The sequence below is a fragment of the Schistocerca gregaria genome, chromosome 4, assembly GCF_023897955.1.
Source record: "Schistocerca gregaria isolate iqSchGreg1 chromosome 4, iqSchGreg1.2, whole genome shotgun sequence".
NCBI lineage: Eukaryota > Metazoa > Arthropoda > Insecta > Orthoptera > Acrididae > Schistocerca > Schistocerca gregaria.
The window spans coordinates 125774688-125795958 of NC_064923.1; the positions used below are offsets into that span (position 1 = coordinate 125774688).

General features: G+C 44.0%; 1 protein-coding gene and 2 non-coding genes across 4 annotated transcripts in view; 2 read left to right on the forward strand and 1 right to left on the reverse strand.

Moving 5' to 3' along the window:
• LOC126266957 (uncharacterized) overlaps positions 1 to 21271 on the forward strand; it is a 1160365-nt gene that overhangs the window by 195358 nt on the left and 943736 nt on the right. The gene's annotated exons all lie outside the window — the stretch shown is intronic.
• On the reverse strand, positions 18919 to 18993 carry Trnas-cga (transfer RNA serine (anticodon CGA)). Its single transcript has one exon. It is a non-coding gene; the product is annotated as a tRNA-Ser (tRNA).
• Positions 19157 to 19231, forward strand: Trnas-cga (transfer RNA serine (anticodon CGA)). Its single transcript has one exon. It is a non-coding gene; the product is annotated as a tRNA-Ser (tRNA).

A 21271-nucleotide genomic window follows, 5' to 3' on the forward strand; every position in this document is an offset into this window, starting at 1 on the left:
TGATCTGACGGGAACCGGTGTGACCACTCGGCAAGGCCGTTGGCCTCCACCGTGTTACATCCCCAGAATATAATTTGCTCCTTAATGCCGCTCTACTGCACTTAGACGTGGTACACACTTCTAATATTTTCTCCTAACCCAATTCACTCAAAAGTAGATACTGATTTTATACCGTTAAAATTTAATTTTTAATAGTTGCGATTTTCCATCCCCTGCAACTCGGAAATTAGTAGTCCTAGAGGGAAAAAAATGGGTAGGACTTTTGCTGTAGGAAATTTAATGCAGTTCTGTTTCGTACAGGGAAATATTTCCTTTGGAAGCCGCGATTTTAGAATTAATCAAGAAAAACTTAAGAAAGTTACATTTAAACGTCTCCTCACCCCCACATTCACACCAAACCGGTGGGGATTTTTCTTACGAGTTTTACTTCACTTCCTCCTACCACTGGACAAAAATTTGCAACTACACGAGTATTTGCCCCTAATTTTCCTGTCTCGACTGGACTACTACACAGGGAAATCCACGATAACATCCCAACATATTGGGCAACTTATTCACGGTGTGTGACCATGGGCATGTCCAAACACGATAGCTCCATTTTGTAGTTGTGTCACGTTTTGCTGTCGACCCACCTTAATTGCGCAGATCCATACAACCGACTGACAAATACACAATACTTCACTGCCGTGCCTTCTGTCAGTGCTGGAGGATCACGTGACTGTCTGCTACCAGGTCTCTACCACCTAAAGTTCTACAGCGCGACCACTCTGTTCTTTTATGTGGGCGACTTCATCTGGTAATCTCATTGCTATTGAGAGTGGCCTATACTTTCGGGAGGTGCCCCATTCAGTCCGCTACAATTGCAACACTTACGATCCGCCAGAGTGTTGTCACGTTGACGTCCTCGCCTCCTGAGATGAAGTTGTTCGGTTTTCGCTTAGGGTATGGTGTCGGTTTCAAACAGTAAGCTCAGTACTAAACTGGAGACACTAGTCAAAGACATCTTTGCACTGGAAACAATATTGACGCAGGTAGTTCGGAGTTTTTACTACACTCACACTCATAAATTAACGATAATGCTGATACATGGTGAAACAACGTTCTGGTGGGCGGTTTGGCGGGTTTAAATCACCTCGGGGTATGACCATGCGGTGCATTTGACCTGCGGTCGTCGCACGGTGGCGCTGGCAGCAGTCCACATACGCAGAGGTGTGTGTTGGTGCACGTCAGAGTACAGTGCAGCGAGTAAGTGGGCAGACTTTTTCGGACGTGCTAATGGTGATTGTGTGTTGAAAATGGCTCGAAAAACAGATAATGTTGACGTTATGAGGGGTAGAATACTAGGGCGACTGGTGGCTGATCAAACAGAGCCGGTCGCAGCACGGGCCGTCCGTGTGTCACAGAGTGTGATCTCACGATTTTGGCAACGATTCCAGCAGACAGCAAACGTGTCCAGGCGCTACGGGACGTCCACAGTGTACACCACAAGAAGACCCGCAGACGGCCACGGAGTACTGCAGGTAGCCTTGCTCAGAACTTTACCGCAGCCGCTGGAACAGTTGTCTCCAGACACACAGTCTACAGACGACTGAACAGACATGGTTTATTCGCCCGAAGACCTGCAAGGTGCATTCCACTGATCCCTGGTCACAGGAGAGCCCGTAAAGCCTGCTGTCAAGAACACAGTACATGGTCATTGGAACAGTGGTCCCAGGTTATGTTCACGGACGAATCCAGGTATCGTCAGAACAGTGATTCTCGCCGGGTTTTCATCTGGTGTGAACCAGAAACCAGATACCAACCCGTTAATATCCTTGAAAGGGACCTGTATGGAGATCGGGGTTTGATGGTGAGGGGTACTATTATGATTGGTGCACGTACACCCCTGCATGTCTTTGACAAAGGAACTGTAACAAGTCAGGTGTATCGGGACGTCGTTTTGCCCCAGTATGTCCTCCTTTTCATGGATGCAGTGGGCCTCACTTTCCTCCTGCCGGATGATAACGCACGGCCTCACCGAGCTCCCATCGTGTAGGAGTACCTTGAAACAGAAGATACCAGGCGAATGGAGTGGCCTGCCTGTTCTACAGACCTAAACCCCATCGAGCACGTCTGGGATGCTCTCGGTCGACGCATCGCTGCCCGTCTTCAAACCCCTACGACACTTTAGGAGCTCTGCTGGCACTGGTGCAAGAATGGGAGGCCGTACCCCAGCTCGACCACCTGATCCAGAGTATGCCAACCCGTTGTGCGATCTTTGTACGTCTGCGTGGTGATCGTATCCCATATTGATGTCGGGGTACATGCGCAGGAGACAGTGGCGTTTTGTAGCACATGTGTTTCGGGACGGTTTTCTCAACTTATCACCAATAACGTGGACTTAGGTCTGTGTCGTTTGTGTTCCCTGTGCACCTAAACTATTAGCGCCACTTTTGTGTAGTGCCACGACGTGTGACACCACATTCAGCAATTATCCTTAATTTATGAGCATGCGTGTAGTTAGTGCTCATGCTTGCGACTAAGAAAGTAATTGCTTTAATGAATTACAAAATAAATCTAGACAGTGCCACTTAGTATCAGTAAACAATAATTTCATTTCACCTGTCCTGCTGACTTCACTCATCTCGGCTTGGCTTCACGGAGTAGTCTTTCGAGTTTAGTACTGAGCTCACTTGTTTCAAATGCTGCCCTACTGCAAGTGAGCGTGTCTCCGTACACGTACTAAATTAAAAATTATAGGAATGACAATATATATTGCGTGTCTGATAGCAAATAAAGTGATGCGTCCATTAGGTGTTGATGAAAAGTGCAATTCTTTAAATTGACTTCATGGTCGCGTAGTTAAAACCGAATAATAATTATAAATAATAATAATTTTAAGGTATATTACTGTGCAATTTCTTATCAGAGCTAAAAAGTAGATGCACCACCATATTTGACTCGTCGAGGAGTGAATAAAAAAGAATTTCAAAATTCGGAGTATTATCAGCGAGACGTTAGTAGCAATTTCCTTCTGAGAGCTTTTGTCGGTGAGAACAGATCAACAATATTTTTAACGTGTTCTTAGATTTTCGGCTTAAATAGCTATACGGAACGCCCTGAACGGGTTACACATAGTTCCAGAACTGTACGAGCCCTGTAATTTTATTAAACCTATACTCTCAAGATAATTGTTGTAATATGACAGCCTTTGTGTTTTGTTTGTTTGGAGTCGTTAACCTACATGGACTCGACTTTAATCCAGTTGCATATTGGTTCCTTCTAGTAGAAAACTATACTCGCTGGAACACACAGGGTGTTCAGAAATTCCCGTTAGAAACTTCTAGGACTTGTAGAGGGGAGTGAGTAGATAAAATTTTGAGTTGGAACCCATGTCGGGAAACGTACCGTTACCGAGCTGAAGCTATTCGAAAACATATGGTAACGCGACCACTTTTACTATTAACTGATTAAGCGTGACCCATTTCATGACTTGTTTTACAGTTCCATTCATTGATGGCCAAAGAAATTGCTCCTGTACTCGTTGACGGGATCTCTTCAACGTTATGCATTACGACCTTATCCAATTTGAGTGTGCAACATCTCTTTGGAGCACCAGAATCACTTCTGTGGACGGTGAAGACACATTTTCTCGAAGCCGATGCGTAACTGTGGCGAGAAGAGTATGCGATGGAGTTGGACGTTGTTAGGAACGATTCTGGTAAAGGCGACGAGCACCTCTTGCATTACTGTAGCTTCACCATTCAGAAAGATCATGTCGGTGTATTCAGCAAATGTATACTCAACTATGTCGTAGCAAACATGTTTTCAAACGGCTTTAGCACGGAAACGGTACGTTTGCTGTTCAGAATATTATGTACTCACTTCCTCTACAAGTCTGTAACAGGAATTTCCGAACACGCTGTAGATTCAGGTTGGTTTCGTTCTGATATTTTGACATTTTTGTATAAAACACATAAGTGCATATTTTTGCCTGATCTGTAGATAAGGACCATGCTTGTAGCAATCTCTAGGACTTACGTATATTTTGAACGAAATTTTTGTTTATTGAGTATTTTTTAAATATAGTCTCTTACTTAGCGGCTGTCGTCGCAAACTGATGTTGTTGTTGTCTTTATTATGTCTCGTCTATGCTGATTAGCCGTTGGTGTTTGCATTTATTTAGTAGTCAATAAACCATTTGATGCACGCAGTGCAGCAGTAATTTGAACTGATTGTGTTCTGCTGAAAATCGTGGTAATACTCGTATATCCTAACTTACTTTGTAAGTGACTTACCTTGCTGGTTTCTTTGAAAGATCAGTGCTTGTGCTTTATTAATATATTTTTGATGAAGTAATAAAGAATAAAGTGCAGAACATGATTTATTAAAAACATTTCAAGATAAAAACGCGTGGATTTTCAGAAATTATAACTTTTAAAAGTTGTGTACATACAAACAACATTTTAATAAGAGTGGAACAAGTAGCTTATTTAGTATATGAACCCATAACGTCTCGTTCGGGAGAGAGAAGTCTTTCTTGCACAAAGACATTTTAGGGATAACAGCAGGTGCGTTTATCATCAACATGGGTGAAATATAGTATCTGAGAACTGCAACAGAAGGAAACTGTAGCATGTAATGTGTGTCTAACTCGTTTCCACTGTAGTACGTTATTGTTAAGATGAATGTTCCATGAACTTCTTTGTAGACATTTCTTAGGAACGTTTCCTGCAGCTGACCAGAAATTTCGTAAAAAGCGTGGAAATTCATTACTTATTTCCGTATCAATGTATAACGTGAAATATTAACGTGCGTAATTTGGTGTTTTAGGTGCATATAAGTATGAAAATCTAAATAAACATTACTGCATAAGAATCCAGCTTCTGGCAGTTACACGAAACTTATCCACTGGAAACAAGCGTCGCCGAGACATTTGTCACGCTGTTTGACAGAAAACTTCAGAATCGCCTCATTATTTCGAAGTGCGATGGTGACAACGACGAAGCACTCAAAAACGCCTCTCACTCACCTTTGATCCGTTCATGAGGTTTTCCAAGCGCAGAGCCGTTACAAAAAGACTGATATATTTGGGTGGTGGTGACTTTTAATTTATCGTGTATATGTTGGCGAAAATACTTGTTTAATTCCTGAGGTGCTCATAAAACATCATCCGAAATTGTGCTAAACGCATTCTCTGAAAATTATTTCGAGCAGTTAGCTCATGAACTCGAGTAGTGAACAGTTGTGAAAACAGCCACGACCTCCTAGCAACAAATAATCCTGAGCTAATATCAAGCATCAAAATGCGTACAGGGATTAGTGAACACAGGGTTGTCGTAGCCAGATTGAATATTGCAACCCCCACATCCTCCAAAAATAAACAAAAAATATTCCTATTCAAAAAAGCAAAAAAAAAAAAATCACTTGACTCTTTCCTGAGAGACAATCTCCACTCCTTCCATATCAAAGTGTTGACCACACGTGCCTTGAATTCTAAGAAATAGTATCTGCAGCAACTGAGAGACATATACCAAATACATTAACTAATGACGCGTCAGAACACTGTTGCAGAAACAATGAAAAAACATGACAAATTTAAGCGGAAGCAAAATAGCCAAGATTGGCGATCTTTTACAGGAGATCGAAATTTAGCGTGGACTTCAATGCAAGATGCTTATTATAGTTTCCACAACGAAACTTTGTCTCAAAACCTGGCAGATAATCGAAAGAGATAAGGCTCGTATGTGAAGTATGCTAGCGGCAAGACACAGTCAATGCCTTATCCCCGCGGTAGCAATGGAGATACTGTCGAAGGCGGTGCTGCCAAAGCATAGTTACTAAACACAGCCTCCAGAAATTCCTTCATCAAAGAAGACGGAGTAAATATTCCAACATTCGAATCAAGAACATCTGCTAACACGAGTAACGTAGAAATAGATATCCTAGGAGTTGTGAAGCAACTTAAATCACTTAACAAACGCAAGTCTTCCTCCTCAGATTGTATACCAGTTGCGCTCCTTTCTCGCACGAAGGAACTTCGAATTGATTCCGTATTTCTGGATTTCCGGAAGGCTTTTGAAACCGTACCACACAAGCGGCTTGTACTGAAATTGCATGCTTACGGAACATCGTCCCATGGATTCATGATTTCCTGTCAAAGAAGTCACAGTACGTAGTAACTGACGCAAAGTCATCCAGTAAAACAGAAGTGATTTCTGACGCTCCCCGAGGTAGATTTATAGGCCCTTTTCTGTTCCGTATCAATATAAACGTTATGCGAGATAATCTGAGCAGCCGTCTTATATTATATGCAGATCATATCGTCTTTATCGACTAGTAACGTCATCAGAAGATCGAAACAAATTGCAAAACGATTTAGAAAAGATACACGTATAGTGCGATAATTGGCAGTTGACTCTAAATAATGAAAAGTGTGAAGTGAGCCAAAATACGTAGGAATTACAAGTACGAACAACCAAAATTGGTAAGAACACCTAGGAAATGTTGTGCGAAAGGCTAACCGACAACTGCGTTTTATTGGCAGGACGCTGAGAAAATGTAACAGATCTACTAAAGAGACTGCCTGCATTACGCCTGTGCGTCCCCTTTTAGGATACTGCTGCGCGGTGTGGGATAATTACCAGATAGGACCGACTGAGTACATCGAAAAAGTTCAAAGAAAGGCATCACATTTTGTATTATCTCAAAATAGAGGAGAGATTATAACTGAAATGATAAAAAATTTGGGGTGGATATCATTAAAACAAAGGCGTTTTTCGTTGCGGCGGGATCTTCTCATGAAATCTCAATCACCAACTTTCTCCTCCGAGTGCGGAGATATTTTGCCGACCGCGATCTACATAGGGAGAAACAATCCCCGTAATAAAATAAGGAAAATCAGGGCCCGCACGGAAAGACGTAGGTGTTCGTTTTTGCCGCGCGGTATACGAGACTGGAATAATAGAGAATTGTAAAGGTGGTTCGATGAACCCTCTGCCACGCACTTAAATGTGATTTGAGGAGTATTCATGTAGATGTAGATGTAAAGGCTGTGCGCAGTAAACATTACCTGCTGCGCACAGTGCAACACCAGAAGAGCCGCAGGAATGGCACCTTGAACTCTGGCGGAAGCCGACACTGCAAGAAGAGGCGTGTCGGATGGCTGCCGCTTGTGCAAGCTGGCATGTGGCATTGTGTCGCGGTCCGTCCTTGACGATTACGTAACCGGGAGAAGTCGTAGCGCCGCACACCCTGCGCCTAAGTGTCTTCTGCTCCCAGCATTGCTAGTCACACCGGGACCACGCGTCCACAATTCCACACCGCATTTTCCCTTACTGTACGTTCTCCATTAAGAGGCGTTTCCTCACTTTGGCACGTCCACGTCCTGCGGCGTTAGCGCTTCGAAACACTGACGAATGTGGCTTCCTGCCTGCAGATAAATTGTGTTCCATGATCCGTATATTTTTAACCGCATCGTGTCGTGCTTTAGGGAAATACGCTTAGGTACACGCTCGTAGTGTGCTTTCGCCACGAGAATGGGCCTAGGAGAGAAAGCACGTACCTGAGAATCGGCCCATCGAACATCTTTCGCAGCGAATCGTATAAGAGAGAAAGACGTGACGAGGAACTACACTACTGGACATTAAAATTGCTACACCAAGAGGAAATGCAGATGATAAACGGGTATTCATTGGACAAATATATTATACTAGAACTGACATGTGATTACATTTTCACCCAATTTGGGTGCATAGATACTGAGAAATAAGTACCCAGAACAACCACCCCTGATCGTAATAACGGCCTTCATACACCTGGGCATTGATTCAAACAGAGCTTGGATGGCGTGTACAGGTACAGCTACCCATGCAGCTTCAACACGATACCACAGTTCATCAAGAATAGTGACTGGCGTATTGTGACGAGCCAGTTGCTCGGCCACCATTGACCAGACGTTTTCAATTGGTCAGAGATCTGGAGAATGTGCTGGCCAGGGCAGCAGTCGAACATTTTCTGTAGTCAGAAAGGCCCGTACAGGACCTGCAACATGAGGTCGTGCATTATCCTGCTGAAATGTAGGGTTACGCAAGGATCGAATGAAGGGTAGAGCCACGGGTCGTAACGCATCTGAAATGTGACGTCCACTGTTCAAAGTGCCGTCAATGCGAACAAGAGGTGACCGAGACGTGTAACTAATGGCACCCCATACCATCACGCCGGATGATACGCCAGCATGGCGATGATGAATACACGCTTCCAATGTGCGTTCACCGCGATATCGCCAAACACGGATGCGACCATCATGATGCTGTAAACAGAACCTGGATTCATCCGAAAAAATGCCATTTTGCCACTCGTGCACCCAGGTTCGTCGTTGAGTACACCATCGCAGGCGCTCCTGTCTGTGATGCAGCGTCAAAGGTAATCGCAGCCATGGTCTTCGAGATGATACTCCATACTGCTGCAAATATCGTCGAACTGTTCGTGCAGATGGTTGTTGTCTTGCGAACGTCCCCATGTGTCGAATCAGGGATCGAGACGTGGCTTCACGATCCGTTACATCCATGCGGATAAGATGCCTGTCATCTCGACTGCCCATGATACGAGGCCGTTGGGATCCAACACGGTGTTCCGTATTACTCTCCTGAACCCACCGATTCCATATCCTGCTAACAGTCATTGGATCTCGACCAACGTGAGGAGCAATATCGCGATACAATAAACCGCAATCGCGGTAGACTACAATCCTACCTTTATCAAAGTCGGAAACGTTATGGCACGCATTAGTGTAAGTAAAAATAAGTCATTAGCCTCCCTTTGGCCAATGAGACAGTAGTGTAGTAATTGAGAAGAATACCAGACAGGGTTGTAGTTTATCCTCGTTTCCGTCTTTAAAGTGAGCAAGTGTAAATTTGGAAAAGGAAGTAACGTTCAGAGAAAAGAAGCAAAATCTTTAAGGTTTAATTTCACTGTCGCAGTCAATGTTTTTGGAAAACCTGTAACTATGTCATCAGTCATTTAAATAATAAAAACAACGTACCAGTTATCGTTCTTTATGCGTAGCATGACTAGTTTCAGAAATATATTGCCATTTTAAATGCAACTATAAAATCGTGTAAGCACACAGTGTGATTAATGATTTGCGCGTGTATGAATTTCTACGCAGTGAAGAAGGCACAATGCCTTAACTCCATTAAATGACGACTGCGGGGCTAGAGAACAGTACACATGCAGACATCGCATACAATATCAATACGAAGAAGTGCATTTGAAAATGCGAATAAAATCCAAAAAAAAGAGAAGTGCAATGCAAGAAAAAATGAAACTGGAACAGTGTTATTGTTATTTAAAACTTTTAAGCTTTGTTCCCAGAAGGAAATTTTCACTCTGCAGCGGAGTGTGCGCTGATATGAAACTTCTTGTCAGAAGAGACTCTAACTCGGGACCTTTGCCTTTCGCGGGCAAGTGCTCTACCAACTGAGCTACCCAAGCACGACGCAAATGAGCGCTCACTCCGCTGCAGAGTGAAAATTTCATTCTGGAAACATTCCCCAGACTGTGGCTAAACCATGTCTGCGCAATATCCTTTCTTTCAGGAGTGCTAGTTCTGCAGGGTTCGCAGGAGAGCTTCTATAAAGTTTGGAAGGTAGGAGACAAGGTACTGGCAGAAGTAAAGCTGTGAGGGCGGGGCGTGAGTCGTGCATGGGTAGTTCAGTTGGTAGAGCACTTGCCCGCGAAAGGCAAAGGTCCCGAGTTCGAGTCTCGGTCCGGCACACAGTTTAATCTTCCAGGAAGTTTTAAGGTTTGTTGATTGCATCGCAAGGCTGCTGGAGATGACGAAGACTTGGTAGATCAGTTGAACGGAATGGATGAAAATCGGAAATAATACAAGAAGAGTATGTAGTTGAACAAAATCAGGCGATGCTGAGGGACATTAATTACGAAATGACATATTGAAACGGAAAGAAGTGGTTTGAGTTTGGAGTGCAAAAGGTCTGAAGTGTGGCAGAAGTAAGGAGTATATAAATCCAGACTTATAACAACAGGAAGATAATTTCTTATATGTTAACATGTAATACAAATTTAAATGTTATTAGATATTTTCTGCAAGTATTTGTCTGGAATGTAGCCTTATACAGGAGTGAAGCGTGTATGGTAAGCAGAACAAACAAGAAGATAATACAACCTATTCAGATATGTTACTACAGAAGAACACTGAAGATTGCTTGCGTAGATTAAATAAATAAATAATGAGGAGGTGGTGTCTCGAATTGGGAACAAAATAGCTTTCAGGCATAGTATCACTAAAGGAAGGGATCAGTTGAAAGGATATACTCTTAGGCGTTAAGGAGTAGTTAATTTGGTAACAGAAGGAAATGTAGGCGTAAAAGTTGTAAAACAAGACCAAACCTTATGTGCATACAGCAAGCTGGTTCAAAGGGGTGTAGGTTGCTGCTGTTATACTCGCACACGGATGGAGAAGCTTGCAAGGACGGAGTAGCATGGAGAACTGCATCAAAGCAGACTTCGGAATGAACACCATAACAGCGACAACACAATTACACAACAGCAACAATACAGGAAATTGCTTCTCTCATTTTTTTTGGTTGATTTATTCATTTTCGGGTGACTCCGTGCAGTAACCTCAATACATAATCGACGTGAACTAAATATATTAAGAAGGTACGTTAGAGGTAAATAATTACTAGAGTAGCTTAACAATTACTTCAAAAACATAGCAGACGTGGTGACAATGACATCCAATTATTTAAACCATTGCGTTATATTCCGTAAATGTCTCTTACAAACTTTTGCTTCGGTTGAGAAGATATATGATGTATATAATGCTGTATATATTAAAACGTCTTTCGATTTTCTGACAGTGTAGGGACAAACAGTTAAATTGTTTGTTATCTGTAGTGACAATGTGGTAACATGTGTGATTTTACTTACGATGTGTCAGCATGACGTGGATGTAATTGCACTTGCGCCAGCTACAAAGTAGCTGAAACAAATCTGCAACAAACATTAAGAGATTACGATAGATGCTCCATTTCCCCCTACTTTTATTATTAAGAGTATTCCTTTCCGCAGTTGAACCCACTGCCCGAACTTCTTGTTGGCATTGTTGTTACCTTGGCGTAGTGAGTTTTCTTATGACTTGTCAGGCTCCACATTCCTTGTCCCATTCTTTTCTCAGTACTTCACAATTTGATCTGTAGAGAGAGCCCAACAGTTTATACTGTATGACTAGTGGCTAACTTAGGGCCTACGTGTCGCTTGAATACCCAGAAACAATAGAATATCAGAATTAGAACACTAAAGAGGGCGGTGGGGGGGGGGGGGGGAGGATGATGTTGCGTTGCTACTAAACCTTCGTAGAATTTACTTGTCGACGTTTTATTGTTCAAAAATGTTCAGATGTGTGTCCATTCCTAAGGGAGCAAACTGCTGAGGTCATCGGTCCCTAGACTTACGCACCACTTAAACTAGCTTATGCTAAGAACAACACACACACCCACGCCCGAGGGCGGACTCGAACCTCCGGCGGGAGGGCGTTTTATTATAAAGTTATAAAGAAGTCATAATTTATATGTTGTCCAATAGTTAATTGAAATTATTAGGTCTCCAATGGTATGTTACATGTCAAATTAAACATAAAAGTCCTGTTTTACACCTTACTGCAACCGTAAATACTGCAAGGATTTAATAATCTAGGGTTGTAGCGAATATGTGAGATTAGTGATAGGGAAGACGAGTATAAAAGCTATATTTGTGAGATATTCTGAGAAGTTACCGCATATGAGAAGCTAGTGCGGTCGTTTTAGAGTACTGCTATAATTTGTGGGAAAGTTACAAAGCAAGTATGGCAGCAAGTGCCGAAGGTATTCAGACGCACCACAGTAGGCTCACAGAAAAGCGTGACGCATTTAATCAGATACCGCACTGTTGCACTTTCTGAGTGTTCCGCCAGTAAATCGCAGTCTTTGGTTTGCGTTCCTCAGAACGTTATCTATGTGGTCGTTCCAATTTATGTTACTCGTAGTTGTAATCGCTAAATATTTAGCTGAAATTACATCCTTTAGATTTGTACGATTTATCGTGTAACCGAAATTTAGCGGACTTCTTTTAGTACTCTTGTGGATGACTTCACACATTCCATTATTTACAGTCAACTGCTGCTTTTCACACCATACAAATATCTTGCCTAAATCATCTTGCAGTTGTTTTTGATCATCTGCTGACTTGAAAAGACGATAAATAACTGCATCATCTGCAAACAATCTAAGATTGCTGCTCGTATTATCTCCTAAGTCGTTTATGTAGATAAGCAACTGCATAGGGACTATAACACTTCCTCGGGGAACGCCAGATATTGATTCTATTTTACTCTATGATTTTCCGTCGGTTACTATACTCTACGACGTTTCTGTCAGGAAATCACGAATCTAGTCACACAACTCAGCCCGTACTCCATAGGCACGCAATTTGGAACAGAAATCAGAAATCGAGTGGTTGATGGCAGCTGGTGTTAAGCATGTCGCGCAAGTTAAATTAATCCACACGCAACTAAAATGCTTCATCCCTCTCACAGGCAGTGCAGATCCTTCTCGTACTTGCAGGCGAAGTTCACGTACTCCAGTTTTACTGATACTGAGCGTTTCTCTCAAGGAATAAGGTAACTCCTTCCTACCGCCGTTACTGGACACAGTAAAAAGTTACAACGATCATTGAAACATACGTACCAGAAGTTTATTACGCGATTCTTTAATTTCTTCAGGCGTATTTTATGACGAAATAAATCTCAGGTGAACAGACTGGTATGAGTGTGCATAGGACACAATATTTCGGCAATCGACCACGTTGCCATCATCAGGTGCACACTCATACCAGGCTGCTCACCCGAGTTATTTCGTCAGTTTATTACGTAGTTTAGTGAAGAGTACATCATTGGACTACCAGTACCAAGTTCAGTATTTCGAGTTAGCGTGTAACTTCGAGCAAAGGAAGCCTTGAACTTGAATGAAACAATACAAAGGATCACATAAACACCAACACATACACACATTCAGGGAGAACCTAGTTACATCACACTGCTCTGTGGCGGATAGAGGCCCTAAGATTCAATTTGAGAAGTGTCTAAGACGGAATGCGGACTGCCACGTAACTCAATCAAGGACTGCGAAAACTTTTCAAAAATGAGAGAGAACGACGGGATGCTGTTCGTTTTGTAGACTCACCTTTATAGTTGACCTGGAAGAACTACCCTGGACTCTTTCCTAGTCGAAGCCAATGGCGAGCTTCCGCCACAGTTGGAAACGTTGCCACGCAGTGTCGAAGGCAGCGGAGGAGTGTTTCGTTGGGAGCCAGCGCCAGGTTGTCGGGACTGTACACTATAACCATCCACCTAACGGACGAAATTGTCGCTCTTCTCACGGCCCTGGAGCTTCCGAGGCAGCTTTCCCCCTCGTATTTACAACGTTACGGTTTACTCAAAAAGTTCACTATTAATGTCGCACTTCATGCTACGAGGCTAGATGCAGGGAGGAATTTTGTGAGATGACTACCTGCTCTTCGAATTAATAATTGCTATCTTTAACAGGCCGATTTATTTTTATATTTATGCAATAACTTTCAAAGAGGTGACGTACTTGCTGTTTCGCACCCTTTTCTAAACGAAGTGCTGCGCACTCTAAAACGCAGTGTTGCTTTGATTCGAAAACGAGTAAGCGACTTGTTCTTCCACAGTTCACACTGTATTGGCGTAACAGTTGCTTCCACTAGCGCTGGAGTTAAGAAACAGCCCTTGTCCAATGCAGTCCGCTCCCCAATACTGCCTGATCTTCCCTGACCTTGTCCAGTTTCAATCTGTTCATATGGTTACTTGTGACTTGCACTACGATCATAATTAAGTCTAGCACTCCTACCCGTTTCATCATACATATGTAAGTTTTTCCGAATCTCCTAATAATTTCCAACACACTTCTCCTCATAGCGCCCAGAACGCTTCAGCTTGTGAATAATATTTGATTGAAAAATCTGTGTCTCGCTGCTGTAGTCAAAACCGTAAAACACACTTCCTCAAAGCTTTCCGCTTCAGACACACAGGAAACCTAGTTTCGGACCATATTTAATTTTTCAACTACGGAATTGGGCATTTTTACTCTTTTGTTTATTTCTTTTGCTTTCCATCCAGAAATCGTCTTCAACTGTCGTCAACATAAAATCTCGTCAACATTTTCTGGTACTTCGTTATCTTAATCTCATTGATTTTCGGTCTTAGCCTCAAAACTGCACTGTTAAAATCTGCGATGTGAGTGTTAGAACACACACATACACAAAGGGAGAGACAGAGAGATCCAAAAAGTACCCTCAAAGTAGTAAAACTTGCAATCGCAACAAGAATAGCCCCAAAAATTTTCTAAATAAACCAGATGAATTCGGATGACATTTCGACGATAAACTCTCAATTTTTAGTTTTTGACTTACTGAGTAACCTTTCGCCGTTCTTTTAGAAATTCTATTATCCATAAAAATTAGTTTGCCTTTTGCGTTGCATTGTCACATATACATTCGACAGTAACATCGTTCACGAACTTTTGTAGTGGCACGGCACTATAAACAGACGCCCCTACTTCCACACAATAGTTAAGCAGCCGATATTTTATGACCATGAGAACTTACGATAAATGCTGGCCTGAAGTCAACTCCGCTGTTTTTTAACGCCCTCCACACACCTGTAGCTACTTTAAGCTGCTGGTAGGTCAGTCAGTCTAGGCCGAGAAGCCTCTAAATATCGATCACCTTTGCCTCAGCTGGCATGCACATCGAAAGTTGACACCATGGAAACCACACAACTTTTTGGTACCTGTCTTTGCCGTAGCCAACGATACGAGTGACACCCGGCACCATTCATCTTCGCCCCAGCCACTATCGATTTTCGTCACCGTGGTGACCACATAACAACATATGTCACACATCGTTGCTTATGATACGTAAACAAGTGACGTAAATCACGCTTTTCCATATTAATTTTCTTCTGCATCTGAGAATATAAAAGAACTATACATTAACTATTTTTAATACTTTTCAAATTATTTTTCTGTGAGCTTTTTTTTATCCTTTACTTGAAGGATATTAGAGGGATATCTATGCCCTGTTACATTGTTTACTGAGCCGGCCGCGTTGGTCTCGCGGTTCTAGACGCGCAGTCCAGAACCGTGCGACTGCTTCGGTCGCAGGTTCGAATCCTGCCTCGAGCATGGATGTGTGTGATGTCCTTATGTTAGTTAGGTTTAAGTAGTTCTAAGTTCTAGGGGACTGATGACCACAGCAGTTGAGTCCCATAGTGCTCAGAGCCATTTGAACCATTTTTGAACATTGTTTACTGTACTGTACATTTTATGTACACACATATCGTTTCGAACAGTTAATTATTTCCTAGAGGAATTGAGCTGAGGACGCCATAATAACAGAAAAACGTTCCCATATAAAATAGATCTTCAGGTAATCCAAATCCTAATTTGTTTGTATTTGGTAGGAGAGAGAGAGACAGACAGACAGACAGATAGAGACAGAAATAACGTTATTTGTTGGTTTGAAACACTGCGCAACAACACTTTAATTCTTGACAACGCGTATTTTATAAACGTATTTTCGTCATATGGCATCACTGTCCATCCATGATGACGTGTTGGATCCTCCATACCAAAAAACTCGCAATCCAATCGCGGCAGTACGAAATTTTGTTGCTGGGATAGAGTACTTCGTTTAGTACCCAGCGGGATCAACACAGTCTCACTTTTGTTGGTCTTCTGAGGCGACAAACAAGTAACGTAAACGCTATGTATTTTGAAAGTCTTGGGCTAGGAGTTCACACTCCCAAGGCAGTGAAAAGAACATCTAATATAACCTACGACAAAAGGTTTAGCTCTTGTCTGCATATTTGCGAGGTTGTTTGGACTTAGAATCAAAGGAAGCCGGAAATGAAAGAATAAATCCTAACAAAATAAAAAAGTAATTGTACATTAAAATAAATATCAAAATAACAGGTACATAAAAGCAGTTTCTTCGAAACTGAACGTCTTTGCAAAGTTGTGATATCTGCTGCGGGGTGACATTCAATATTGTACTGCACTGCTCAATGCATTTGATATTTCGTCATGAGGTCATCTAGCTGTGAGGTGGGTTTCTACGCCTATCAGCTGGTCTGAACTGGCTCAGTTGACTTCGCGTCAGCAAACACCACAAATCGTTCCAGTCGATTGAGTCCTCTCACATCGACGAAAGTGTTCACGAGGTGGGCGCTGTGTGCTCGTGCGTTATCATCTTGAAAGACGACACATTGCCAAAATGCTGCCTGTAGAGCTGAACGGTATGCTGAGGGGTCTTGCCCGGATACTACATAGCTCACAGATTATCCTGGATAGCTATCGGATGTGTCCGAAATCCGTACATGAATGAACCCATCCCCTGCTGAACAATGGGGACAATGCCTCAAAATCCACCAGTAACCCGTAACACCCCCCCCCCCCCCCCAAATCACCGCCGAATCTTTAAAGACTCGAACTCGCGTATATAAAACACCTCCCAGCGCCTAAAGACTTCAGAAATCAATTAATGTGTTGTCCGCCCCCGGTAGCTGAGTGGTCATCGCGACAGAATGCAATCCTAATGGCCCGGGTTCGATTCCCGACTGGTTTGGAGATTTTCTCCGCACAGGGACTGCGTGTCGTGTCCTAATCATCATCATTTCATCCCCATCTACGTGCAAGTCGCCGAAGTGGCGTCAAATCGAAAGACTTGCACCCGGCGAACGGTCTACCCGACTGGAGGCCCTAGTCACACGACATTCACAAAATGGTTCAAATGGCTCTAAGCACTATGGGACTTAACATCTGAGGTCATCAGTTCCCTAGAACTTAGAACTACTTAAACCTAACCAACCTAAGGAATCACACACATCCAAGTCCGAGGCAGGATTCGAACCTGCGACCGTAGCAGTCCCGCGGTTCCGGACTGAAGCGCATAGAACCGCTCGGCCACCACGGACGGCAACATTTACAGTTAATGTGTTACTCTTCCGGCACTCCCTGCGTGAATGGAAGGGAAGAGGCCCAAATAATTGGTACAAGGGGAAGTATCCTGTGCTATGCCCATAGCAGTTGTTTGCAGAGTATTTATATATAGAAGCACACGCAGATTTACTAGTAACATCTTAAACTGGCATTCCTGCAAGATACTAGATCACTTTTACCACCGAGTTTAGGCGGATATCTTCTTGAAATATTAAACTGAGACGAGTTAAGTTAAAATTAATATATCCAGAAACCGCTATCGTACCTAACGAATAATATTATCGCATTTTAGTTTCTCTCTCGTCTGGGAAACACTGCCAGAAATGGATTTGCGTATTTTTGAATAGATTAATTATGTCCTTATTTGTTAAACAAAATGTCACACTTTAATTTAATTTTCCTTAACTTCGGGCCATATAATTGTATTAAAGTAGCCACTCCTTTTGGCCTTAAACTACACTCCTGGAAATTGAAATAAGAACACCGTGAATTCATTGTCCCAGGAAGGGGAAACTTTATTGACACATTCCTGGGGTCAGATACATCACATGATCACACTGACAGAACCACAGGCACATAGGCACAGGCAACAGAGCATGCACAATGTCGGCACTAGTACAGTGTATATCCACCTTTCGCAGCGATGCAGGCTGCTATTCTCCCACGGAGACGATCGTAGAGATGCTGGATGTAGTCCTGTGGAACGGCTTGCCATGGCATTTCCACCTGGCGCCTCAGTTGGACCAGCGTTCGTGCTGGACGTGCAGACCGCGTGAGACGACGCTTCATCCAGTCCCAAACATGCTCAATGGACAGATCCGGAGATCTTGCTGGCCAGGGTAGTTGACTTACACCTTCTAGAGCACGTTGGGTGGCACGGGATACATGCGGACGTGCATTGTCCTGTTGGAACAGCAAGTTCCCTTGCCGGTCTAGGAATGGTAGAACGATGGGTTCGATGACGGTTTGGATGTACCGTGCACTATTCAGTGTCCCCTCGACGATCACCAGAGGTGTACGGCCAGTGTAGGAGATCGCTCCCCACACCATGATGCCGGGTGTTGGCCCTATGTGCCTCGGTCGTATGCAGTCCTGATTGTGGCGCTCACCTGCACGGCGCCAAACACGCATACGACCATCATTGGCACCAAGGCAGAAGCGACTCTCATCGCTGAAGACGACACGTCTCCATTCGTCCCTCCATTCACGCCTGTCGCGACACCACTGGAGGCGGGCTGCACGATGTTGGGGCGTGAGCGGAAAACGGCCTAACGGTGTGCGGGACCGTAGCCCAGCTTCATGCAGACGGTTGCGAATGGTCCTCGCCGATACCCCAGGAGCAACAGTGTCCCTAATTTGCTGGGAAGTGGCGGTGCGGTCCCCTACGGCACTGCGTAGGATCCTACGGTCTTGGCGTGCATCCGTGCGTCGCTGCGGTCCGGTCCCAGGTCGACGGGCACGTGCATCTTCCGCCGACCACTGGCGACAACATCGATGTACTGTAGAGACCTCACGCCCCACGTGTTGAGCAATTCGGCGGTACGTCCACCCGGCGTCCCGCATGCCCACTATACGCCCTCGCTCAAAGTCCGTCAACTGCACATACGGTTCACGTCCACGCTGTCGCGGCATGCTACCAGTGTTAAAGACTGCGATGGAGCTCCGTATGCCACGGCAAACTGGCTGACACTGACGGCGGCGGTGCACAATTGCTGCGCAGCTAGCGCTATTCGACGGCCAACACTGCGGTTCCTGGTGTGTCCGCTGTGCCGTGAGTGTGATCATTGCTTGTACAGCCCTCTCGCAGTGTCCGGAGCAAGTATGGTGGGTCTGAAACTTCCTGGCAGATTAAAACTGTGTGCCCGACCGAGACTCGAACTCGGGACCTTTGCCTTTCGCGGGCAAGTGCTCTACCAACTGAGCTACCGAAGCACGACTCACGTCCGGTACTCACAGCTTTACTTCTGCCAGTATCCGTCTCCTACCTTCCAAACTTTACAGAAGCTCTTCTGCGAACCAGAAGAGCTTCTGTAAAGTTTGGAAGGTAGGAGACGGATACTGGCAGAAGTAAAGCTGTGAGTACCGGACGTGAGTCGTGCTTCGGTAGCTCAGTTGGTAGAGCACTTGCCCGCGAAAGGCAAAGGTCCCGAGTTCGAGTCTCGGTCGGGCACACAGTTTTAATCTGCCAGGAAGTTTCATATCAGCGCACACTCCGCTGCAGAGTGAAAATCTCATTATGGTGGGTCTGACACACCGGTGTCAATGTGTTCTTTTTTCCATTTCCAGGAGTGTATATCAGTCTTCCCAAATGAATTTATTTGTTTGCTCCAGCTCCTTCATGTGTTCGCAACATGAAACTCTCACTCACCTATGCTTTTTGCAACTGCCTCTCCTTCGACAGGTGTTCCAGTAACTATCTCGCGTTTCCCACCTCTCATAGGAATCCTCGGTGAAATACACTACGCTGTAGTCCTTTTCAAACGGGCCACCGCTGTGTCTTACTGGACTATTTTCCCAGCCTAGACTCCATTTTACATTTTTCCTCATACAAAGTGGCAGTGGTGACCCAAACAGCCCGCGATGGATTTGTAAATATGCTCTCCGCATACGGCGACATGTTCCTTCGTCGTCAGAAAGAAGTGAAAATACTCTGCCCACTGTTTGTTTCCGAGTATTCTTGATGATCAAGGACTGCTCGAAACATTTCTTTGCCCATTCGTCCTAACTGATTACAACTACTGTGCGCTATATTCGTGGCGCCTCCGCCAGTAATTTCTGCGGCAAGATTTCTGAGCATTATCGTCGGAAGAATTCCTTTCAGCGACTCATATACAAAGCACGTTTTGACGACGTATGCAGAGTCGCGGAACCATAGTGTGTTGTGAGAGTATCAATACTAACATCACACTGCCAAATGTGGGTACAACTGATTACATTGTCAAAGGTTGTAGACTTGCACGCCTCAAAATAAATTTAACAATACGAAGTAGGCAATGACAGTTTCTCACTAAACCAGCAAGTTACGTGCAACGTTTTTCTCTTGAAACTTCTCTGGCAATTGATTATTCTATAGATTGTTTATTTCACGGTCTTTAATATTATTAATAAAACCGTCGCCAGCTAACCTACGATACCTTTAAGTGCGTACCACTTCCGAAGGAAATATTGCGAACTAGCAACTACGTAATTCCGAATGATTCCCACTACAATGCTTGTCACTGGATTTACTTAAATATACAGTACCTGTACTTGCTCTCACTGATGTACAGTGCCTGCTGTGAATGATCTTCGAAGAGTTTGTACTGTACAACCCATGAAAAGTGACGCACTTGGTTTAGAGTCCAAGAACTCACCAAACAGCACAATTGTGAAAACGTACACTATCTGATCAAAAAGTATCCGGCCATCTAGAAGGACACGTCAATACGGGGTGTCCACCTTTCGCCTTTATGGATGCTGGAACTTCGCTGAGAAGGTCTGAATGTCTACCGCGCGGGATTAGCCGAGCGGTCTGGCCGCTGCAGTCATGGACTATGCGGCTGCTCCCGGGGGAGTTTCGATTCCTCCCTCGGGCATGGGTGTGTGTGTTTGTCCTTAGGATAACTTAGGTTAAGTAGTGGGTAAGCTTAGGTACTGATGACCTTAGCAGTTAAGTCCCATAAGATTTCACACACATTAGAACTTTTTTTCTGAATGTCTGTGGAGGAATGGCACCTACATTCTTGCTCAAGAGCCGAGAGGAGGTAGTGAAGATGGATTCTGGGGTCTGAAGTGAATTGGACTTTCTGACTCATCCAAAATGTGTTCCATTCGGCTTTAGTCGGTAATCTAGGGCCGGCCGTGGTGGTCTAGCGGTTCTAGGCGCTCAGTCCGGAACCGTGCGACTGCTACGGTCGCAGGTTCGAATCCTGCCTCGGGCATGGATGTGTGTGCTGTCCTTAGGTTAGCTAGGTTTAAGTAGTTCTAAGTTGCAGGCGACTGATGACCTCAGAAGTTTAGTCGCATATTGCTCAGAGCCAGTTGAACCATTTTGAACTTGGGCAACTTTAGAAGAGTTGAAATGTCCCTAATGGATCTGTTATTCATGCAACACTCAGTGATCAGTCGCTGTTCGAAATCACTGAGCTCTGCTGACCGACCTTCTCTGCCTTTACTGCTTCTCTACTGGCAACACGAGACTACGCGCCTGCTTTTATACCGTCTGGTCCGCA